At 42.8% G+C, this 17,500-nt stretch overlaps 1 protein-coding gene across 1 annotated transcript in view; it reads right to left on the reverse strand.

Annotated features, from left to right (window-relative positions):
- The window catches only part of LOC139759060 (5-hydroxytryptamine receptor 1-like), a 719,308-nt gene that overhangs the window by 680,270 nt on the left and 21,538 nt on the right, over positions 1-17,500 (reverse strand). The window contains 1 exon segment of the mRNA XM_071680984.1: positions 3,816-4,005. The gene's annotated coding sequence lies outside the window, so the exon portion shown is untranslated.

Below are 17,500 nucleotides of genomic sequence, written 5' to 3' on the forward strand. Positions count from 1 at the left end.
GCACAAATACGTACCCAATCTAGGATTACTTCCAGGTTCCGCGCTAAATGGTCTCCCTTTCAATAAGTTGGCTACTGTCAAAGAGGAAGCGTCTGAAGTTCACCGAAGCAAGCGTGTTGTCTCCAACTGACAATAACATCAATTCTTTTACTAAGCTGATCAACGGCTTACCACAATCAACCTTCCCAAGGTACAAGAGCAGATTTGCCAAATGACCACTCCATGCCTTCACACTTGTGGCAAAATCCAAAATCTCTGATACATCCCGCCTTTCGATCACCTACCTACAAGTCCTCTGTTGGCTACGACCAACTGGACCCCTCCCTCAAAAGTGCACCAATCCAGGGAAGCCTCCGACTGGAACGCATCTGAATGCGATGAGAGAACACTTGAGGGATCGCAACCCTCCACAACCATACCAACAGCTCGACCTGTGAGACGTGTACAAGAAACAACCCCATATACCTTTAGCTGAGCCCTACGTTTCACGGCATCTCCCATCATAGGAGGTCCAAACAAATCCAGATGTATCTTGAAATCGCGAGGAGGGCTTCTGTCTCAGACCGGACACCCAACCCAGGCTCTGTCCTACAATGCATTCACGTAACCATTTCTTGCGATGAACCATCCAACGTTCCTTCATATGAACTTCCTTACAAAGCAGCAAACACTCCAGCAGCTGTTCTAATCAACATGATGTAACTGCCAAACCTCGCCTAGATCACTGGTTGTCTGTAATAACACCACATTTCACCAACAGACCAAGACCTATTCCATTACGCAAACTCCCCATCACATGACCAACCTATGGGCCGTTGGTCACCAAAGCGCTCCAGATACATTCAAGTCCCCCTTACCACACGGATGCCGATCCTAACTCAGTGGGATGAGCCCACTGATTGGTGAGCTTGACCGGACCATTCTCTTCTGAAGATACCAACCACCATTCACTCACCTCGTACCCTCGTCTGAACTTCCGCCATCCCAGATACATCGAAAGTTCCGAGTCTGTACAATACCCATTGCGAGTATGAACTATGGAAGAACCTACCAAGCGCAGAACTTCAATAAGTGTCCAGTCCATCCCCCCCCCCCCCCCCATGATAACATTTCCGAGCATACACGCCAAGTACTGCAACACAAAAGCTTCAACCTGCGGATAGTCACTTGTCTCACTGTTGCTATTCGTGCATCAGCCAATCTTGCTTCAAAACCATCACCCGTCAACTTCCACCTGACGCATGTACACGTGCCACAGGCCTGAGCAACCCCGTCTGAGAAAACTACCAACATCGGGGCCTCCCACCGCTGTGTCTGGCCGAACACACAAGCCTCCCTAACGTCAAAGGTCCTAAGAGGTACATATCACCAAACAGGAACCTCCACCCTTGGTACAGATACTTAAGCGCATCGTCTTCCCGGTCCAAACCCGGATCCCCTCCTGACCCTTATTGGCGCGTCCGTGAGAGCCCAATCCACAACAACAACAACAATCTTGCTACAGGCATTTGTCGAAAACGAACCAACCAACATGTCTTCAATGAGAACAAGTCCCGTGTGCGAAGCCCGTGTACAAAGCTGAGGAACTGAACACAACCCAAACGGGTGTTGCGGGTGAATCCGGTTACAGGAATTCATGGCGTGAAACAATGTACAGGTTCCTTACGGTCTCTTGCTTCCCCGTGATCAAGATTCCTCGCCACCTTCCTGCTAACTATATCAGTCATCTGATCCTGGCATGCCACTGCGCATAATCAGGTTTCAACCGACTTAGCCTCTTTTCAGTTGTCCTTAGCCTAGCAACAGACAAGGAAACGCCGTTTGGCAAATTATCAAGCTTTCATATTCCACTGATATGTAACGGTCCAATGGCTATCCACTGGGTCATGACTCAAGTCCCTTATCAATCAAGGATAACTGCCTCTCTTCCTTAACGATAAAATTTACTGCGTCCACTTATAGACAGCAATATGTGCCTAAATCTTTCCCAATTTCTTGGTTAAGTTAGTATTACGTTCTACAGAAATGTCATTCACATTCATCATACCGACCAAATAATTAACTCTATCACAAATGTTACAACTAACTTTATCTGATACGTTTAGCAAAGGGTGAGATCCATCAAACGAACATCCAGATGGATTCCTCTTCAACTGAAGATCATCCATGGTTTTCACCGTACTAGGTAGGATGCTACTTTAATCCTACAAGTAACTCGATATTACCATACAGTCTTACCTTTACTTCCTTTCTCATCCCCAGCTATCCGACAACTTTGCTCGTCACAAATCGACATGTTTCTGAAGAAATTTCACTAATGTCATAAGCTCTAAATACCTAATTATTACCACTCTCATCCGTCTAGAGGTTCAATGTATTCTTCGCTTTCAAATTAATCGACTTCATCTACTTTAGTGACAGGAAGGGGCATTCAATCCTTTCAGCTCTAACATTTTTGCCGCGTTATAAGTAATTGAAGTCATATTAGATCCTGAATCACAGAGTTGTGACTAATTTGTCTTTACATAACACACTGCTTATCATTAAACAAAACTCCATCACATGCGAGCAGATGATGGCTTGTTATATTCACTGGACTATAATTGGGCTGTGACAAGTAAACATGTCATGTTGTAACGGTGATGATATTTTTCCACATTTTGTCTCATCTTCGATCACATCAAAATGTCTGGTTACAAAATTCTTACTCAAGTGCCCTTTATCAAGATATATGACAAACCCTTTTCTTACGTAAGATCTCATTATTCAACCACAGAAATACACTGCACTGTTATTGCATGTGTTTGGGAATCATGATAAAATCTTCCCCAGTTACTAATGGTCAGAATGTCCCGCTTGTTATAACCTATCATATTAGACACCCATTTTGTTATACTCATAAGATGTTATTCCAACTCTTCTTGTTTTCCTTGTAACTTCTGAACCATATTCACAAGTCAGTTGTTTCCCTATCTTACTTTTCAGTGGCTAATATTATGTACCACTGCCTTTGAGTTTGATCCTAGCATCCTAACATCTGCCTCCATATATTCCACAACGAAACACTCTTTGCTATCTTCTGGTACGGGTATTCTAACAGCCCTTCAAATAGTTTACTAATATCTTTCATACTTTGAGCAATTATAACCCACTCCCTTTATAGCATCTATGACGAAGGACAATCCCACCTTATATACATCCAAGAAAGCTCTTGTAATAATCTTTTAATACACCTTACCACATTATATTATCTATGACGGAGGACAATCCCAATTCATTTACATCCAAGAAAGCTCTTTCAACGGCATTAAACAAATCAACAAAATTTTCAAAATTTCCCTCAAGTACTGTTTCAGATTTTTTTTATGTCACACAGCACTGACTCAATAAATTTGGATAGGATCCAAGACTTATCATCCAAACACTTAAATATCATTTCATAATCATCTTCCTCCCCTTTTACTACCTCTAATGCCTCACCTGACAGATACTGTTTAAGAGCATATGGGTCCTTACCATAAGTTCATGCATTAATCTTTTGATAGTCTCTACGAAATGTGGGATAATCTCTCATTTCACCACTGGAATTAGGGAGTTTAAACATTTTACTTTCATTTTGACCCTCTCTGCCACAGTCAGCTTTTTTCTATAAATTCCATTTTCTTAGCAAGAGTTGCATGTACCACACTCTTAATCAGTCCAAGTTCGGAAAGGCAATTTTCATCTTCCTCTACCCCCTCTAATTATAACCATCACCCGAATTGTCTACGCATTTTATCACCGACTACTTCAATGGTTTTGTAAGCTTTACAAACCTCATTAGAGAGACGTCCTGAATCGCCTTAATGGGATCATTCCGTAATCATTTCACTTTCCTCGCAAATTTCCGCTCGGCCTATCCTTCTTGAGGTCATCCATTTTCTAACGAGATTTATGTTGAACTGTCTCGCCAATAACACTATGACACCTGCTGTGAAACCTTTATAGGCAGAAATACGGTTCAACCTGGAAAATCACATCAAGTAAATATGTTAGCAACAAAACAATCTTTGATATGATACATGTGAAGCTTCACAAAAAAAATATAGTTCTGATTAAAGGATAATATAAATATTCATCAAGTTCCCTAAATAAATTGATAATTTCTTGTGCACATCATAAACAGATCACATAATGCTACCATATAAAAAAATTATCAATATGCTGACAACAAAACAAACTTTCATATATGATGAAACTTCAAAACATGCTACAAATAAAAGAAAAAATTTTTATTTTGATTAGATAAAAATTTCGATGTTCATCAACTTACCCATATGATCAACTAACTCCTTGTGCACATCACTATAAATCATTCAAATAATGCTACCAAATACATAAGATAAATAAATAAATATGCTAACACCAAACTCTCATGAGATAAACCTTCAAAATATACCATTCTTAAAAAAAATATATTGTTTGATTAAATGAAAATATCAATGTTAATCTAATCATCTACTTAATAATCAGTTCTTGGGCATTTTTTTTTTTTTTTCATACTATTCGCCATTTCCCGCGATAGCGAGGTAGCGTTAAGAACAGAGGACTGGGCCTTTGAGGGAATATCCTCACCTGGCCCCCTTCTTGGGCATATCATTATAAATAATCACTCATAAAATACTACAAAATATATAAAATGATTTAATAAACATGCTGACAACAAAACAAACATTGGTAAAAAATGAAGATTCAAAATAGGCCAGATATGAAAAAATAGCAGGTTACCTAAACAAGTTAATAATCAGTTCCCTATGCATATCATTATACAGCACTCATAGAATGCTGATAAATGAATAAAACAATAAATAAATAAGTTGACAGCATAAATTCTGATAAGGGATGAAGCTTCAAAATATGTCATTGATCACAAAAAAATAATAGCATTTTCATTAAAGGAAAATATATATGTTCCAGTAACCTACATAAATTGATAACTAATTCCTTGTGCATATCATTATGAATCACTCACACAATGTTGAAAAACAGATAAAGTAAATAAATAAATATGCTGCCTAAAAAAAAATTATATGAAATGAAACTTCAAAATATGTCTGAAAAAATGTCACAAAAAATGATTAAATGAAAATATCAATGTTCATCAAGTTACCTACATAAATTGATAATCAGTACCTTGTGTACATCATTATAAATCACTCATAATGCAATCTCCAACATTACTGGTGAATTACAGAGTCTCATGTACTATTACCATTTCAGACATCCACCAAATTTTGATAGGTTAGTTAGGTAAGGATAGGTTAGGTTTGTTAGGTTAGGATAGGTTTGTTAAGTCTGGTTAGGTTTGTTAAGTCAGGTTAGTTCTGTTAAGTTAGGTTAGGTTTGCTAAGTCAGGTTAGCTTTGTTAGGCTAGATTAGAAAAGGTTTGTGAAGCCAGGTTTGTTAGGTTAGATTAGGTTAGGTTTACTAAGTCAGGTTAGATTTGTTAGGCTAAGTTACATTTGTTAAGTCAAGGTAGGTTTGTCAAGTCAGGTTTGTTAGGTTAGATTCAAGTCAGGTTAGTTTTGTTAAATCAGGTTTGTTAGGTTAGATTTGTTAAGTCAGGTTAGGCTAGTTAGGTCAGACCTGTGTTGGCTGAAAATGTTTTTGTCAAGCCTTTGGACGATTCTGGAAGACCGTGAGTTCTACTACAGAAAATTACCATATGTAATTTCCCCAAACCACAACCTGCTCCCACTGTAGGTCCCCCCCATTATCGTTGGATAAAATGGGGAAGGACATCTCAAAAGGTAATGGTCTGCGGTTGAAATGAAGGTGAAAAATCGTGAAAAATACATCAAAAGTCATCGGAAAAAACATAATCCAAACTTCCAAATTAGGCGGGTGCCCGAAACGCTGATTCCATTACCTGCTAGGCTTCCCATTCTTTTTCCACCACCACCAAAAAATACATGAACACACTGAAATAAACAGATAAACACGAGTAAAACATACCATACCCATCATTATCTACAGCTTTCAAAATGACAGACATTCAAGGATAAATATCATAGGACAAACTGTAGCGTTAAGTAAGATGGCGAGCGTCGCCAAACACCCACTTCTTTGCCTCATAACTCCAATAATTCACCAGAATCAAACATGATACACACACTCCAACCTTCACTAAACATACCCATTAAGAATGTGATATCCAGTGTCATGAATTACTTCCGTACGACCATTCCTTTCGCTTGTAAACGTCAGGACGCCACAGTTCCCGCCTTCACGTCAGCCATGTCGCCTCCATCATGGCGCCTAAAACCAACTTGCAGCGATGCCAGATTTCTCCGACGAAAAGTAGCGAAACGTACTTCAAAAGTAGCGGATTTCGACACAAGGCAGCCCAATACAGATAAGTACTACTACTTATACTTATACTTGTAATTACAAGTTTCCGTTCATATTTTTGGTTTCCTCATGCTTGCACTTCTCCAACTACACTGCCCTGGCTCCGTTTTGATTTTCCTTTGTTTTTTTTTCTTGCTTCGTTTTGTTGATTTTTTGCTTAATGGCTTTCTGAGTTTACAGACAATGTACTTCCTTGCATTTCTAACAAAAAATATTTTTCCCTTTAAATAGAATTTCTTGAATTTACGCTGCCATCTCTCTTATTGTTTTAACTGATGGATTTTATTTTCCCTTTAACTCAAGTGGATTATGTTTGAGTTTACAAACTATCTTCCTTCTTATTGTTTTGATAAAGATTATTTTCCTTCCAACTTAATGTTTTCTCTCCTCTTTTAACTAGGGAAATATTGTCTTGCATCTTACTTTATTTAGTGATTTGCATCATTAAGTAGGTTACTTTCCACTTCTGTATCCCCTTCCTCTTTTCTATAGATTGGTGAGGCATAGCTTAACATGGCCTTAGTTCAAATGATAAGAACAGCTTGTTCCATTTAGCTCAAGGCTTGTTGTTATTCTTAATATGGATGATAAGCGTTCCAATCCCATCTTGTTCCTTCACTTAGTTTTCAATGATATAAATCGTGAAGACACCGGCTCAGTTAGAGCATTACTTATATTGGCAGACTGTGTTTTCAGTACAAATTGTACAAGGTCTTTCAGTACAATTTCTCCACCTGCATTTTGTATTTTTACTGCTTATGTCCAAAACAATGATCCAGTTCTTGGTACATCGCCTGCAAATATGTCATTTTAGTCCATGGTTAATAATATCTGACGCCACTGGCTCTTATTTTCACTTATCTTCGACTGATCATCCAGATCAAGTGGTGCCTCTGAGACTGGAGGTCGTGTGTGACTTAGGCAAACAGTTGGTGATAGGCTGTTAGCCCTTTCAATATACCAAAATGTTCTGGTATACGAGTAACAAGTTCCTTCCATACACGCTCTGATTAGAAATTTGTGGCATCTAGACTTAATGTTAAACAAAGTCTTCCTCGGAAACTAAACTGGATTCCTTCCTTTTATTAGGCAAAAGGGACATAAAATTCGTAACCCTCGTCTACTTTTGTAAGAGGAAGAGAAGTGGAAGTGACTCTGAAGTTCACCTTCCACCTTTGCACAGTCAGGATACGAGATTCTTCTCAGCATGAGGTGTGTGAATTCTTTTTTCCAAGCTCATCAATAACACTACAATAACCAGCTTCCTCCTTTTGGAAAAGCAGAATCATGCTTTCAAAATCACTCAATATTGGTCTCAAACATTTTAAATATGTTTCATTTGCATGATCTGAGTACAGAGAACGGAGCTCTCTGGATAAATATTTAACTGATCACATAAGGAAACAAGTCTCAAAATGAGCTTTTAGTGAGTACCACTTGTATACCAAATGGCGTCCTAGCTACGTCTCTTCGTTGTATATCAACTGACTGTTATATTTCTACCCTGTATCTCCCCTGATGATGTGATGATTACACGAAAGTGCACTTGGGAACTTATCGTGTTTTCATTCCCCCCCCCCCCTGTGGACTCATAGGAACTTTTAAACGTGAAAGAAGGAAGTAGGAAAGCTTAGACAGTGATAGTTTTTCAACCATAACTCTCTCATGTCCATCATTTGCAAGTAACTAACTAACTAACTAACAGATCTACATCCTAACACAAGAGGAGAGATTCCTCATTCGATCCGAAAGGTCACAACAGTCGTGTCTGACGTAATGTACTCCCGAAATAGTTCACAAGTATAAGGTCACCCACCACCACCCATCACCACCCATCACCACCACCCGTTCCCATCAACATCACACAGCACGTAGTGAGAGAGAGAGAGAGAGAGAGAGAGAGAGAGAGAGAGAGAGAGAGAGAGAGAGAGAGAGAGAGAGAGAGAGAGAGAGAGAGAGAGACAGTAGAACCATGCAGAAAGACAGCAGTCATTCAGAGATGGTCAGTGTGTCCCGTGAAGATGACGTACACTACTACCTTCCTATCCAATGCTATACTATCCATAAGGTTAATATCAAAGAAGGTTGGTTTATCTACCACGGGTGTTTATCCCTGAAGCCTTGCAAGCCCCTAGCGTGAAATATCACTGGTGGTCGACGCCACTCGTACCCAACCTTCGTCCAAACTGTCCTTTATATTCAGTCGATACGTAAAGGAGGTCGTCTTGAGATGGCCAATAGTACACGGTCCATCTGAGGTACGAAGCCACTCAGGCTGAGATAGTAATTACAGTGTGAGTGTACACAGGACGTCATAAAAGGAGCCCTTTGGAAAACTTCGCCGTTTACTGCAGATGCCAAACAACTTTTTTCCACTTCGGAGATTCGTCCAAGTGAACCCACCCATCGGAGGATGTTATCGCCTCCCGACGCGTCGTAACCACCAAACATTGACCCTCTTCCATCGGAATGTCTTCTTCCAGAGAGTCAAACCCCGCGTCGGAGGCACTCCAATGGAAAGGCGATAGAACACGCAACTTCATGGGTAAGTTGTGTGTGTGTGTGTGTGTGTGTGTGTGTGTGTGTGTGTGTGTGTGTGTGTATGGCCTTTCCTGGACTATCCTGGACTATCTTGCGCTCGCCTGGAGGCGTTCCAGACTTTCAGCGGGTGGTTATAATCTATGCTGAAGGCATGAGAGGTTCGAATCGCCAAGTAACCAACAGACGACCAGTGAGGGGGAAAAAATAAGTCACAGGGAGGGAAACTCACTTATTGTAGATGATTCAGTTGAGGAAACAGTACTGTCTCCCCTTGAATACGTCAAATGTTCCCTTGTGCATCTCTCTGTCTGTCCCCCCACAACCCTTAAGGCAAGCGGAGTGTTACCACCTGCCTCTCCCGGGGGACGATGGATGGATGTCTCCCTCCTTCCCCTGTCTTCGGTTTAGGTATTCCCATTCTTACCCTGGGTGTGTTCACTCTCCTCGCTTCTTCGTGGTCAGTCTCTTCCTCGAAGTAAGACACACTGAGGGCCTGTGTATGGTGCACATACTCCTGGTCTCCATGTCTGCTCGTCCTCAGCGAAGGTCTGAAAGCCTTTTATCGAAGGTCTGAAAGCCTTTTATCGAAGGTCTGAAAGCCTTTTACCGAAGGTCTGAAAGCCTTTTACCGAAGGTCTGAAAGCCTTTTATCGAAGGTCTGAAAGCCTTTTACCGAAGGTCTGAAAACCATTTATAATGACGATGTCGAGACTTATGAATTATAATCATAATTATAATAATGAGTTATAATCATCATAATGATCGTGTAATCATATGGATCAAGATCATCAAAATGACTGTAGATACTGTAGGGATTATCATAATCATAATAACTGTAGGGATTATGATTATTACATTAACTGTAGAAACTGTAGGGAATAATCATAATGACTGTATAATACTATAGGGGTTATGAATATCATGTTGAGTGTAGAAACTGTAGGAATTGTAATCATCATAATGATTGTAGAAACTGTAGGGGGTATTGACTGTAGAAACGGTAGGGGTATAGACTGTAGAAACTGTAGGAGGTATTGAGTGTCGAAACTGTAAGGAGTATAGACTGTAGAAACTGTAGGGGGTATTGACTGTAGAAACGGTAGGGGGTAATGACTGTAGACACTGTAAGGGGGTAATGACTGTAGACACTGTAAGGGGGTAATGACTGTAGACACTGTAAGGGGGTAATGACTGTAGACACTGTAAGGGGGTAATGACTGTAGACACTGTAAGGGGGTAATGACTGTAAACACTGTAAGGAGTATTGACTGTAGACACTATAAGGAGTATTGACTGTAGAAACTGTAGGGGGTAATGACTGTAGACATTGTAAGGGGGTAATGACTGTAGACACTGTAAGGGGGTAATGACTGTAGACACTGTAAGGGGGTAATGACTGTAGACACTGTAAGGGGTAATGACTGTAGACACTGTAAGGGGGTAATGACTGTAGACACTGTAGGTAGGTTGTTAATATGACACATAACTCAGTTCCTGGGAGGCAGACGACTGAAGCGCTCACAGCTCACCTAATTACCGTAACTCAGGTCTGCCATTAAGCGAAGGGATAATCACTAGCATGCTATTAAGCTCTCAACCAAGAGGTGAACTGAGTTAAGTGCATCTATAAACAATTAGTTGAGCAATTAACGTTTGATTGGGTCATTTAAAGTCGTGGTCTTTCCACAGTTCAACGAGTTCCATCTCATCCTCCAAAGGCTGTGTACAACACATTGGATTAATTTGGAGCATCGTACGTACCGAGGATTAACCCTTGTGATGCCTAGCATTCTTTCATCGAAGAACGGAGCTTTGGGATGCTCGTTCTTCACACGTCTATCATTCGTTCTGTTGCAGTTAAACCCACACCAGTGTAACCCCCACCTCAGTGGCAAAACAAAACCTTTTTTTCCCGAAAGGATCAATATATATATATATATATATATATATATATATATATATATATATATATATATATATATATATATATATATATATATATATATATATATATTTCCAAAAGAAGGAACAGAGAACGAGGCCAGGTGAGGATATTCCCTCAGAGGCCCAGCCCTCTGTTCTTAACGCTACCTTGCTAACGCGGGAAATGGCGAATAGTTTGAAAGAAAGAATATATATATATATATATATATATATATATATATATATATATATATATATATATATATATATAGGCAGTGGAGAGGGAAGGGAAGGAGCTGGGGGTTGCTAATGGCCATGGTTGGTGATGGTGGTGGTGGTGTACGTGTTGGTGCTGGTGTGCTCCGTGCTGATGCGCACGACTCCGTCTGCACGACTCCGTCTGTAGCAGAGTGTCATGAGGAACCTGGCTGGGGAAGGACTGTCACCGCTCCTCTCAACCTGTACCAGACTATCGGACGTATTGTGAGAGACTGCTCCCTCCCTCATACGCTGATCACTGGGGCAAGATGCCACAGAGGGCGTGGAGGGATTCCGCCTGAAGTACTGCACGAAGTCTGTCTGGCTGACTGACTGAAGATGATGATTCGCTTTCGTACAAGAGGGCAGACAGAGGAGGGGAGATCTACGTTGCTCCTGGGATGCTTAAACAAGGCTGTAAACACAAGGAACTACTGATATGCAAAGAGTGTTACCATCAGACACAATAATGAATAGATTCATGCTCTAGTCTGGGGTGGAGTGGGGAGGGGACTCTTATCTTTCGCCATTTGTTCTCAGTCACAGCGACACATGGCAACGATCTCAGGAAGGTACTTGACACATGACCTGGCTACCGTGACCTCTCCACTGACCACAGACGATGGTGTCCGTGAGAAGGGTTAAAATAGGGCAGATGTGTCAGAGACGCAAAAGGCAGTATGTGAGAAGGGCCATAGCCTGTCTGCCAGCCCCCGAGAGAAGAGGGAAACTGTATACAATAGTGATAGTGTGGTAAAGACTCAGTCACTGAGGCGAGTCTCTCTCTCTCTCTCTCTCTCTCTCTCTCTCTCTCTCTCTCTCTCTCTCTCTCTCTCTCTCTCTCTCTCTCTCTCTCTCTCTCTCTCTCTCTCTCTCTCTCTCTCTCTCTCTCTCTCTCTCTCTCTCTGTTCCAAACCTCTCATGACGTGTCAGATCACATGCTGAGGAGGATCCAGAGATTCTCGAAGAATGCAGCTCTGGGCCCGTGATGATGTCATTATGACAGTTGAGTCTGCCAGACGCGACAAAAAGTAAACACTGGGTAAAGCAAGACGCTGCTCCAGCCTCGAGGTGAAGGTGGCTTGGCGTAAACCCCAGGTCATCGTGGTACCCACCCATCAAGTGCCAAGTTATCAATTGCGCGTGAGGGGCTCGGCCAACACAGCCACCCGCCTCACATCTACGAGAGACGCCATTCGTAAGCACCATCACGACTCACAGACTAAAAATACTGACGAAGCTTCTGTATTAGTTGACGAGACTGTTAAGATGGTGTTGAGGAACATTTGGCGTGACCACACATCCTCATCTCTCCTTCTCACAGGAGGAATCAGGTATCAGGTTTGTGTTACGAGCTGTCAATAGCCCCCCTCTCACACGCTCACACACCTGAGAGTTTCTCATTTGCTCTGAGGTTACGAATGCGTTAGCGATACTATTGTACTCCGTGTACACAGCTGATAAGCCCTACATGTCAGCTGGACATTCAGGGAGAAGCACGAACGCTACTACATCGCCGAGCATACAATTGTCAAACAAGCGAGTGGGAGGCTAAGATATACCCATGTCTGCCATCTGTATACCAGGCTCTACCTTCCTATGACGCCAGCAGCGCACTGGGCACGCGTGACAGACTCACTCACTGTCACTCAGGTGTCACAGTATGTCCACCACTGCCCAGAACCTGGCGCGCGTCGCAGGCACTCGCTGTTCTGCCCAGTTAAGCTGTTCCTCCCGGCGTTCTGTAGCTCGACGGAGAGAGGGAGGGAGAGAGAGAGAGAGAGAGAGAGAGAGAGAGAGAGAGAGAGAGAGAGAGAGAGAGAGAGAGAGAGAGAGAGGGGGGGGGGAAGTCAAGAAGAAACGTGGACGGTTTTGAGATACGCAGTGGCTTCCCTGACAGACATCTGAAGACGCTTTTCAAACAGGATGGGTTAAGGGCATTGACGTAAGACCTCAGTGTGGCGCCAGAGTTACACTCTGGAAAGCCAAGTGTGTTCACGGTCATGGGTGGCTAATGGGTGAAGGTGGCTGTCTTGTAACACGTAAAGGCCAAGACACCAGTAGGAGGAGTCCAAGGCCACATTCATCTCTTCTACAGTGACACTGAGTGCCAGTGTATCATGGCTATTCTTATACTGACTCTCCCCCCAACAGTCATGTGATTCTGGGTCATGAATCTGAAAAATCGGACCGAGGGATTGAATCAGAACCTTCAAGACGGACCGAGGGATTGAATCAGAACCTTCAAGACGGACCGAGGGATTGAATCAGAACCTTCAAGACGGACCGAGGGATTGAATCAGAACCTTCAAGACTTGACAGCCGAGGAAATATGGTGGTTATCACTCGCTGATTCGTACAGATAATCAACTCTCATTGTCTCACTGTCACCATGGTTAGGTATCGGTGCTTATGTAACGCAGGTTATACCTCATTAGTGTGACAATACCTGTGACTTACTATGGTGAGTGACTAGGTTGTGTAGATAAGTATAAAGAAAGGGGGAAAAAAAGAAGGTTGTCACACAGTGTTTGTGGACTTAAACACCTGAAGACGGTGTTAAAAGTTTTCTTTTTTCCCCGGATGAGTGGTTATATAACTTAACGATGACGGCTTTAATGACCCCCCTGGTGGCAGTTGACAGGCCTCAAGCTCAGGTGACTCATGAAACACATCTGACACGCCCCAAATAAATCACCAAGACCCAGCTTAGATCTAGTCAATATATCGACACCGTGTGAATGTGGGAGGACTGAGGTATTTACTTGAGTGAGACCTTCTCGAAGAATGAAGAACCTCTGTTGTATATCATATATATACATATGTATATTTATTGCCAGTTGGACTCAACTGAGAAACACTGTTTCATTTCTTCATCATTTTCCTTTGGCATTGCCTTATCTTTCCACGTTGAGATGGCCATGATGAAGACATGTCTCGCTCTGCCTTTGTTGGTCCTTATCGAAACGAAAAGGCGGAACATCGTTTTCTAATAAGGTTTTTCAATATATATATATATATATATATATATATATATATATATATATATATATATATATATACACATATGTGTGTGTGTGTGTGTGTGTGTGTGTGTGTGTATGTGTACCATGCCGTCACACACACACACACACACACCCAAGGACTCAGATTATCATGCCCCTGTAGCTACCAGACCGCACTCCACGCAGGAGTAGAGTAAGGTGGCCTGTTCTCCGGTACTCGGAAGACCCCGGAGGAGAGGGTACTCCCTTGCCTTCATTTACGATGATATGCCCAGGCCGAGGGAGGAGAAGGAGAGGAGGAGGAGGAGGAGGAGGAGGAGGAGGAGGAGGAGGAGGAGGAGGAGGAGGAGGTGAGCAGCGCCTATATATACACACAGGAGTGAGTCAGGCTGATAACGAGCAGGTTTACGCTGGCGGCTGTGATCATCCTCTTCCTTGGGATAAACCACGTTACTTATGTTTACACTGTAATTTACACGATGTTTACACTCTCCGTAAACCATATCTCCTCTATAGAGTTGTTGTATCGATACCGTTTCTACTAGACTATGTTTACACCATGGTATATTTACATCCCTTTTCTTTTACTATGTTTATGGCATATTTACACCGTGTTTATAGTATAGCTATAGCATATTTACACTGTCTTTATAACGTAATTACTTTATTGTATAGTACACTCATGCCGTGTGTGTGTGTGTGTGTGAAAGAAGTGGAAGACACACACCCCTGGAGAAGGTAAGGTAAGGCAAGGTAAGATATATATATATAGAGTCATTCCTGGAGCAAGACACCCCTGGTGCCTGGCCCAGCGGGACCCGAGCAGGTCGCACTCCAGGACTTGAGTTAAGGCTCAGGATGTGCCAAGTTGCTGGTGCCGTCGTGTCTAGGACGACAGACGCGATCAATACACACACACACACACACACACACACATACACACAAACTTACACGTATACAAACACATACCTAGAGAAATAAAGCCAAAGGTAATTGAAGCTGATACGCTGAAATATATATATATATATATATATATATATATATATATATATATATATATATATATATATATATATATATATATATATATATATATATACACGTATCGTAAATGAAATGGCTTCGATTACGTAATTCCGCTGGCCATTCGGTCCCATCTAACGTAAGTACAAAGGCAAAGTCTAAAAATAGGGCCCCATCAACGTAGACCAACACACATCCATTACGAAATCTCAAACATGTAATTACATGAGGGCAAACAAACACACTCACACGCACAATGAACAATGACAAACATAGGCAGAGAGATACTCATAACCACACGATAAATACGTATGTACATATATATAATACATATATGTACACAGATAAAGACATACAGACATGAAAAGACGTACAGAGAAATACCTGCAGGTAAGAGACAAATCCTCTGCTCTGTCATCACAGGTTTCCCTCCACCAGTCAATATGACCCCGTGATGGGAAGACTTCATATATATCTCTCCCATCCACCCAACCCCCGAACAACGAATCAACAACCCCACAATCCCACGATGAGTTGTGACTTATTGCTCTCATCCCTCCCTCCCTCCCTCCCTCCCTGATCATCCCCCGCGCGCCGACCTACGTTGTGAAAGTTCTCTCTCTCTCTCTCTCTCTCTCTCTCTCTCTCTCTCTCTCTCTCTCTCTCTCTCTCTCTCTCGTGTTTGAGCTAAACTGAAGCTGGCACTCCCCTCCCTTTCTTTTTTCACTACCCACTTGCCTCGTTCGCTTCACAAGACGTCCTCTGTCGCAACCTAGAGACACGAAGGACTGGCGTGACGACCACCACCACCACCTCCTCCTCCTCCTCCCGCCGAATCCTCGCTGACTTCACCAACAAAAACAACCCCCTGGGTGTAGTCAGCCCCCGACGCAGACCATCAACCCAGCCTGAGATGAGGAGAAGCCTCATTCCCGCGCGGGCGGGTTGGGGGGTGGTTTGCGAGCGTCGGCGGCGGTCGTCGTCGTCGTCAGACTCTGTGTGTGCGCCTCAGATGGGCCATCTCCACCTGCCAGGTCCTCAGCTGCAGCATCCCACAGGCCAGGGGAATTGGCGTCCTTGTGTATCATCCCCCCTTCCCCCCCGCATTTATGGATGCACCTGCCGGACGGGAATGGGTCGACGGCTCTTTCCAGCGGCGCATGCGTCGACAACAGGCTTTGCTGACTATACACCTCCCCTCCGCCTCTCTCTCTCTCTCTCTCTCTCTCTCTCTCTCTCTCTCTCTCTCTCTCTCTCTCTCTCTCTCTCTCCCTAAACCTTCCTCTCTAGAAGACCCTCGACAGCCTCCAGAGCTGGACCACCGCCAACAACGTCTCTATCGACCAAACCAAAGACCGCAGACATGCACATGACCTCGCTTCCGAGGCGGGGCGGGGCGCGCGGGGCGCCCCCCTTCTCCCGACCAGTACTGTCTTGACTCGAACCCCAACGTCGTGTGTCCCCACCCACCACCACTCGATGAACTTCGAGCAAGGAGGAACCACCTCACATCACAGTGACCGAACATCGGCCGGGCCAATGTCCCCTGTACCTTCAACGGAGACTCGGGGCACTGGTCCCCATTTCAGCACATAATCTCACGAACATCTTTTCAGTCTTCCCACACTCGCTAATAACCACCCACACCTGGTCTTCTTCTTCTTCCTCCTTATCCACCACACAATAAGGGGTGAACTAAAGGAAAATAATGGGCAGAAAACGCCACTGCAATATTACTCTGGGTCATTCAAACACCAGTTATCCAGTGGTCCTCCCACCTATCTCTAACCATTCCTGGGACCTCGAACGACAACTAAAGTCGTAATTCGACAATACACTCGCATCACACCTCCATCTGGGCTCCCGCTACAAGATCAACCCACCAGTAAAAAAAAGATAAAAGAAATCTTCTTTTCTCTTTCAAAAGGTTTTTAAAGTATTTTAGGAATGAGATGTAAAAGGTGTATTTGAATCGAAGTCAAATTGGTGGTTACGTCTGTGGATGACTGAGTGTACCATCTCTCCCACCTACATAGCGGGCAAAATTGAGCCGAAATTAACTATTGGGTCCACAGTGTGGTGAGTGTACAGCGTCTGGCCAGTGTTGCCAGGTCACTAGCTTGGTGCTTGGCGATTTAATTTCTTTCTTTTTGTGGGCTCATCTTTATATATCAACAAGGAAGCGAATTTAAATGCAGGTGAATATCATATATATGAAGAACAAAAATATATATATGGTCTGGTTATGAGTCATCTGAAATTTAAGAGGGACGTTCGCAAAAAATTCAGACAACAGACAGTGAGAAAAGGAAACGAAAAAAAAGAATAGAATTAAACAAAAATAAAGCATAAACAAAGGC

The sequence above is a fragment of the Panulirus ornatus genome, chromosome 32 (genome assembly GCF_036320965.1).
Source record: "Panulirus ornatus isolate Po-2019 chromosome 32, ASM3632096v1, whole genome shotgun sequence".
Taxonomy (NCBI): Eukaryota; Metazoa; Arthropoda; class Malacostraca; order Decapoda; family Palinuridae; genus Panulirus; species Panulirus ornatus.